The 7,271-nt window shown below is 43.8% G+C and overlaps 1 pseudogene across 1 annotated transcript in view; it reads right to left on the reverse strand.

Moving 5' to 3' along the window:
* Nucleotides 1-1,281: 1,281 nt before the first annotated feature.
* Nucleotides 1,282-7,271, reverse strand: part of LOC147737013 (uncharacterized) — a 99,892-nt pseudogene continuing 93,902 nt past the window's right edge. Inside the window, exon 2 of the transcript XR_015308542.1 lies at nucleotides 1,282-5,333. The product of XR_015308542.1 is annotated as an uncharacterized LOC147737013 (transcript). The remainder of the gene's footprint in view (nucleotides 5,334-7,271) is intronic.

Below are 7,271 nucleotides of genomic sequence, written 5' to 3' on the forward strand. Positions count from 1 at the left end.
ACATTTAAAATGTATTTAGATCAGAAGTGGACAGGAGGTAAATAGTAATGCAGGAATCTATTCCTGTGGGGGTGGGGGGTGGGAGGCGGGTGGCTCAGATCAGGTCGGGAGAAGATCAAAACATGCTTGCTGCACAATTAGGTAAATAAAATAGAAATGTGATATGTGAGAGCGTCAGTGTCAGCCAGAGTGTAGACCCGGCCCTGTCACTTAAGTGCCGGTGCTAAGCACCGGAAAGCACCGGCACAAATTAAGCCCTGCTTGTTGCATTCCTGTGTAGCAAGTACGCTGGTGTCATCAGCATTTCATTGCAATCATCGGTGTCATCTGCATTTTTTTTTTTGAAGCTTCAATGCAGCTCTCGATGATCCCAGAACTTCGGAAAGCAGAGAGCACCGGGATCGTTGTGTGCATCGTCGGGCACAGTCTGCGGGTCTGCTCCCGAAGGTCCCGGGAACAGCAAGGGGGCCTCGGGAAGTCAGAGCCGCGAGGCGAAGACCAAGATCGGTAATGCGGGCAGCGGGCAGATCCGCGAAGCAAAGACCAGGATCGCCAATGCGGGCAGCTGGGGGCCAGGACGAAGGTGAAAATGCTGTCGTCGGGAGAGAGAGCCTTTGTCAAGGCAGTGGATGACACACCCAGGGGTTCGGGTCAGGTCGGGCCTTCTTGAATAGTAATGTGCATGCGCGGGCGGCCGCGCATGTGCATTACTATCAAAGACGGCAGCGTGGATCGCGCGATGATGAGAGGGAGCCCCGGGGACGCGATGGACAAAGTAAGTAGTTTTTAATAATTTTATAAAATGCAATTTAAGTATTTAGGGAGGGCGGGAGGGAGGCGGGTGGCGGGCAACTGGCGGACAACTTCGCTACGCCCGCGGGGTAGGCGTAGTGTTGCCTGCTACGCCTACTTCGCAAATGGCAAAGTAGGCAACACTATGTCCACTCCGTGGGCGTAGCGAAGTGCTACGCCCAGGGTTAGAATTAACCTATAACACATTCGTATAGGTAGGTTAATCCGTCACACCTGTTAACTGGAAAAGGTGTTGAGGGTATTATGAACAGATACAAGCACTAATCAAGACTTTGGGCGCCATTTTGAGGGAAATCTGCTCATGCACAGAACTATGCGCAGGAAACCAGGACCTCAGTGTATTGTGGTGTACCAAAAATCCACCTCAGTACCCAGAACCCCTATCCGACTAGCAACAGTGTCTCATTCATTCTCCGTACTACAGCAAAGCTACCAATGAACAAGCGACTTTGGGACCTCTCAGGAATAGTGGGAATCAAGAACACTCTTTTGTTTTTATTCTCATAAATGTCCACAACGTGAGCAATCAGAGACACGGTATAGTTTAAAATGTTCATTTCAAGTATGTGCTCTAAGATGCAGTATCTTTGCTAACTTAAGTAAAAGATGCATAAAATCAATACAATCAACATTGTTTCAAGTCCATAAAATACAAAGGGAGAAATCATATTATAATGATAGTGGAACCAGGTCTATAGCGCCTAGTGTACCACCCTCCCCTTGCTAGGAGCTAGGTATTATAATAATACAAGATCTCTAGGTTAAAACCGGGAACCCCATACCTCCAAAGTCAGGTGAAGTGAATCACATCCCAGATCAGCACAGCTCTTTCTCGATTGAAAGGTTTTTTCCAAGTGCTAGTCTCATGCATGCAGTGCAATTTTAAAAGCACCAGAGTTTCAGAAATGAGCAGCTGTGTTTGTGTTGTGTCTAGAGCGTGGGCTGATCAACCTGCATCAACAGCATACATTGTTATTTTAACCTTGAACAGTTTGTGCAGACTTGAGGTCGCAGTGTGAGTCTAGAGATATGAAAAACAGACCGTTCTCATGTGAAGGAAAAGCAAGCAGTTTGTCTTTATAAAAACAGAGACATGCAGTGTCATGTGCAAAAGCAGCAAAATGGCGTTTTCGCAACTAACTCACTTATGCTAAGATAGCAATGTGTGCAAGCAGAACCGTATCCTCACTACACTTTTACAGGTAGCATGAACAGGAACACTTGGATGTTTTTCTTTGTAACTCTTCATCGCCAAATAAAAACCACCATTGTTTCTTTTCTTTTATTCCACATTGAGCTAGTCTCCCAGTGGATTTCCTGTTATATCACGTTGTTTTTTCTATGTGTACCGAAGTGAACAATCACTGGGAACAGACACTTTCAATATTCTACAAATCTTTGGTTTTCTTCATTTCTTCTAGTCGAGTCTTCATTCATCTGGTATTTGAATAACCCACATAATTATATACTTGTTCCTGTAATTCCTTCATCTCACAATAACTGCACTGTTCTGCTCCTGTCTATATCCTCAGATGAGTTAATATTATTGTTAATGTTCTTAAGTTCTTTCTGAATTCACTGCATCTCTAGGATTATTTCTAAGTGAGTTAAATGAAGGTGTGTGTTCGCTGAGGCTATGTAGGATCAGAAATTGACAAAAGCTCATCACACTTTTAGTGCAATTGTAAGGTTTACCCCAGGTGTGTTTGCAATTGACAAAATCACTTCTGACATTCATTGCAATGCTCATTTTTACACTGTGTATGTTAGTTGATGTATCTGTAGGTTTTATAAGTGACAGAAGACATTCACACTTTCACTGCACCTGAAAGGTTTTTTCTCTGTGTGCATTAACTGATGAATCCTTAATGCAAAATATTTCCTAAAGGTACTTCTACACTCATTACAGTTGTACGGTATTTACAGAGTGTGTGTAAGCTGATGTCTACATAGGCTTGATAATTGACTACATTTCTTCTCACATTCATTGCACTTGAAGGCTTTTCTTCTGCGTGTGTTCGCTGATGCCTGCTTAGGAGTGATAATGGACTACAGCTTTTCAAGCTTTCATGGCATTTAAAAGATTTGTTTCCCCTTTGTGAGCTCGCTGATGATTTCTTAATGCTGAAGAGTAAGTAAAACTACTGCCACATTCATTGCAATCGTAGGGTTTTTCCCCTGTGTGTGGAGGTTTGATTGTAACCTAAAACTACTTCCACATTCACTGCAATTGTATGGTTTTTCCCCTGTGTGTATTCGCTGATGTCTCTGGAGGTTTGTTAATTGACTGAAGCTCTTTACACATTCAGTGCAATGGAATGGTTTTTCCCCTGTGTGTGTTCGCTGATGTCTTTGGAGGAGTGATAACCGACTGAAGCTCTTCACACATTCACTGCACTGGTATAGTTTTTCCCCTGTGTGTGTTTTCTGATGTCTGTGGAGGTTTGATTGTACCCTAAAACTACTTCCACATTCATTGCAATTGTATGGTTTTTCCCCTGTGTGTATTCTCTGATGTGTGTGGAGTTCTGTTAACTGACTGAAGCTCTTTACACATTCACTGCAATGGTATGGTTTTTCCTCAGTGTGTATTCGCTGATGTCTGCGGAGGTCTGTTAACTGACTGAAGCTCTTTACACATTCACTGCAATGGTATGGTTTTTCCCCTGTGTGTATTCTCTGATGTCTATGGAGGTTTGATAATAGACTGAAGCTCTTTACACATTCCTTGCAATGGTATGGTTTTTCCCCTGTGTGGGTTCGCTGATGTTTTTGGAGTTCTTGTAACTGACTGAAGCTCTTTACACATTCACTGCAATGGTATGGTTTTTTCCCTGTGTGTATGCTCTGATGTGTGTGCAGGTTTGATAACCATCTGAAGCTCTTTACACATTCACTGCACTGGTATGGTTTCTCCCCTGTGTGTATTCGCTGATGTCTGCGGAGGTCTGTTAACCGAATGAAGCTCTGCACACATTCCTTGCAATGGTATGGTTTTTCCTCTGTGCATATTCGCTGATGTGTGTGGAGGTTTGAAATGTTACTGAAGCTCTTTACACATTCATTGCAATGGTATGGTTTTTCACCTGTGTGTATTCGCTGATGTGTTTGGAGGTGTGATAACCGACGGAAGCTCTGCATACATTCCTTGCAATGGTATGGTTTTTCTCCTGTGTGTATTCTCTGATGTGTGTGGAGGCTTCCAATTTGACTGAAGCTCTTCCCACATTCACTGCAATGGTATGGTTTTTCTCCTGTGTGTATTCTCTGATGTGTGTGGAGGTTTCCAATATGACTGAAGCTCTTCCCACATTCACTGCAATGGTATGGTTTTTCCCCTGTGTGTATTCTCTGATGTGTGTGGAGTTTTGCAATTTGACTGAAGCTCTTTACACATTCAGTGCAATGGAATGGTTTTTCCCCTGTGTGTGTTCGCTGATGTCTTTGGAGGAGTGATAACCGACTGAAGCTCTTCACACATTCAGTGCAATGGTATGGTTTTTCCCCTGTTTGTATTCGCTGATGCTCTTTTAGGGTTTCTAATTGGCTAAAGTTCTTGACATATTCAGTGCAATTGCACGATTTTTCTCCTGACCGTGTTTCCTGAAGGGTCAGCATAGTTAATAAACCCCTTGCGTTATTTTCGCATTCCCTGTATGTGTGTGATATTTCTGATTTAACAATAAAATACAAGACTCACTAAATACCTGCCACATTCATAATATCAGTAAGGCTTCCTTGTGGGTGATTGCATCTTTAGATTGGATAATGGCTTTGCATGCTTGCGGGTAAAGCTTAATCTTCCTTCCGGTAGGTGCAAATTGGGACAATACTCTGTACTTCAGAGAGCAGATCTCCGCTTTCTTTTAGCCTTCAGTTGTTAGGCTCCACTTCGTTGTGCTTTTCCCTGGTGCCTGCGGTTTGGCTAGAAAGAGTTAACAATACACCTAGAGCACTGAATGCTGGTCTGTTACCAGTTTAGATAGCGAAGCACTGCTCTAGCCACATCATGATGGTGAAGCGACTCGTAATGTGTACAGCTTCTCCAAAGAGTGTCCCGGGGCAAAGCACAGGTCAGAAAAGAAAGTAAATCCGGTTGTTTCAAACATGCACAAAAAGCCAAGTTTTCAACCTTTTTTAAACATTATCATGTTACTAACAGCTCAAAGCTGAAGAGGGAGTTTGTTCCAAGACATGGATCCCACATAGACACGAGACCTTCCTCCAACTCTCATACCGGCCTCATGATCAAAGCTGGTGTTGGATGCTTGTTTATACAGCAGGTGGTTTGTCAGTTTTGTTGTCTTGGTTTTGTTGAGGTCATTTCTTCATCTAGGGGTGTCGAGGTGCAGAGCTCAGACTCGGACACTCACTGAATTGCCTTTGACTGCTTCTTCATGGATCTGTCCTGTCTCCAATTGCACTTATGTTTTTGGAGCTCCTTATTTTTGATAATTTTTGCAGTTTTGATGTGTTATCTTCATTATTTTTAATCAATCCATGCATTTAAGGCTTATTTTCTGTTGGATGTAAAGAAATGCAATATTACTAAATGCAAATGTAATAGAATGTGAATACACAATATTTAACCAACTGTAGAAGACATCTCTTCTCTACCATATTTGAAATTTAGTAAGGAACATTTTACCATACATGGATATTTCATTAAAACTGTGGTTGAACATGTCACATCTTATTTACTTCTGAGAAGGCAGTGATTTACCATTGTTCAGAGTAAATTACTAAGGAAAGGGCAGCTACAGAGCACTCATGAGCTACAGGTACAGTTTTGGGTAGATACACATGGACAAGATTTCATTTAAACAGAACAGATTGTGGAAAAATAGAGGAATCAGGAAGCTCTGCCATTAATTCAATTTCAGGAAGTGTCTAACTTAGGTGGCTCTTCAGGAAGTGTATAACAAAGGTAACTCTTCAGGAAGTGTATATGACAAAGGTAACTCCCGACATCTTTTTCCACAATGCTTTTCTGTTCACACTGGATCAGATCAAATGCCAACTGCCGCCTTTACCTTGCTTGTTACTAAAGACAGGGGTCCCGGTGTATACAGGGTGGTCACTCCTTGACAACAAGGGAGATGTCTTCAGTCTTCTAGTCGGTATAGAATGTCGAAGGTTCAAGAGTTTCATTTCAGAGTTTCGTTCCAGGTAATCTAAAGTCCTGGGATACAGCACCTAACTTTATATTAAGAAAATGGTCTGGATTCCCACTAAAATGTAAATGTAAATTGATACTTGTATAGCGCGCTACTCACCCGCAAGGGTCTCAAGGCGCTTGTACAAATACCGCTGTGGAACCCATCCTGGCTTTCCCTGTGAGGGGTCCACTCCTGGGCCCCCCCCAAGGTGGAGGCCAGGCATCCTTAGCGTTGTGAAGGCCGTTGTGGAGATTAAGCAAGCTATTGCCCAGAGTTGCAGAGTGGGACTCCATGATTGGAATAGGCACCGAGGCGAGAATTATCAGGTCCGTGGAATTTTGAGCCCAAGACCCGCCGAGGCAGGGAATTGAACCCTGGTCCCGGGCTAGACCTCTGCATCAGGGTCTGCCGCTCTAATCATTGAGCCAGACTTCTCCACTAGGAGGGACCCACTAGGTCCCTCCTATGGGTGCACCTGGGAAGGGGGTGGTTACACCCCTTACTCTTTGTCCAGTATTGCGCCAGAGCAGGTCTGGAGTACCCCAGCAACTGGTTTGAACTGGGCTATGCATGGAGCATCTTATGTGCCCCCGGCAGTGTCTGGAAATGCATTGTTCCATTCAACCCACACTGCCCTAATACACTACAGGCTGTATGGGGAGGTCCTAGCACCTTCCTCGACAGGAAACCTATTGTCCAAGCCTCCCTTGCTGGAGTTTTGTCCAGCAGCAGGAGGTCAGACTCGTGTCTGTGGCAGCAGCATCCATTTTGTGATGCTGAAGCTCTGTTTAACTCTAACCGGGTAAAGCAGTAACATACATGTCTTTTCCCTCTAGAAGGGTGGAATGCTACCACCGCCGCCGGAATTGGTGGGAGGGGGTAGTATTCCAAAGTGTTTGACACCTTACACCACATGTTTTGATAAAGCCACACCAAAGTTAGCATTTAACCGCGAGGATTATAATGCACTTAAGAGTATATGGTATGGCTATATCATAGAACAGCTATAAGGACATGGTTCCGAAAGCTGCAGAGGGGCTCAGCTCATGCTAGGGCACCCTCTCACATAAAACAAAGCACTCTGCCTCGAGGATTGTCGAGGCCTACCATGGGAGTGACTTATAGGTGCATATGTGTCTATATATAAAGGTAGATATAGGTATACTATATCTAAGTAAGGGGTGATTACACCACCTTACTCAAGCTGAGTGATCAACCTGTGGTGTCAGTTTGGATGGCCAGTCAGGGGTGGCATAATACATGCTTCAGCCCATGGTAGGCCTTTGATGCACCTATGCC

The sequence above is a fragment of the Lissotriton vulgaris genome, chromosome 1_1, assembly GCF_964263255.1.
Source record: "Lissotriton vulgaris chromosome 1_1, aLisVul1.2, whole genome shotgun sequence".
In the NCBI taxonomy this organism is placed as follows: domain Eukaryota; kingdom Metazoa; phylum Chordata; class Amphibia; order Caudata; family Salamandridae; genus Lissotriton; species Lissotriton vulgaris.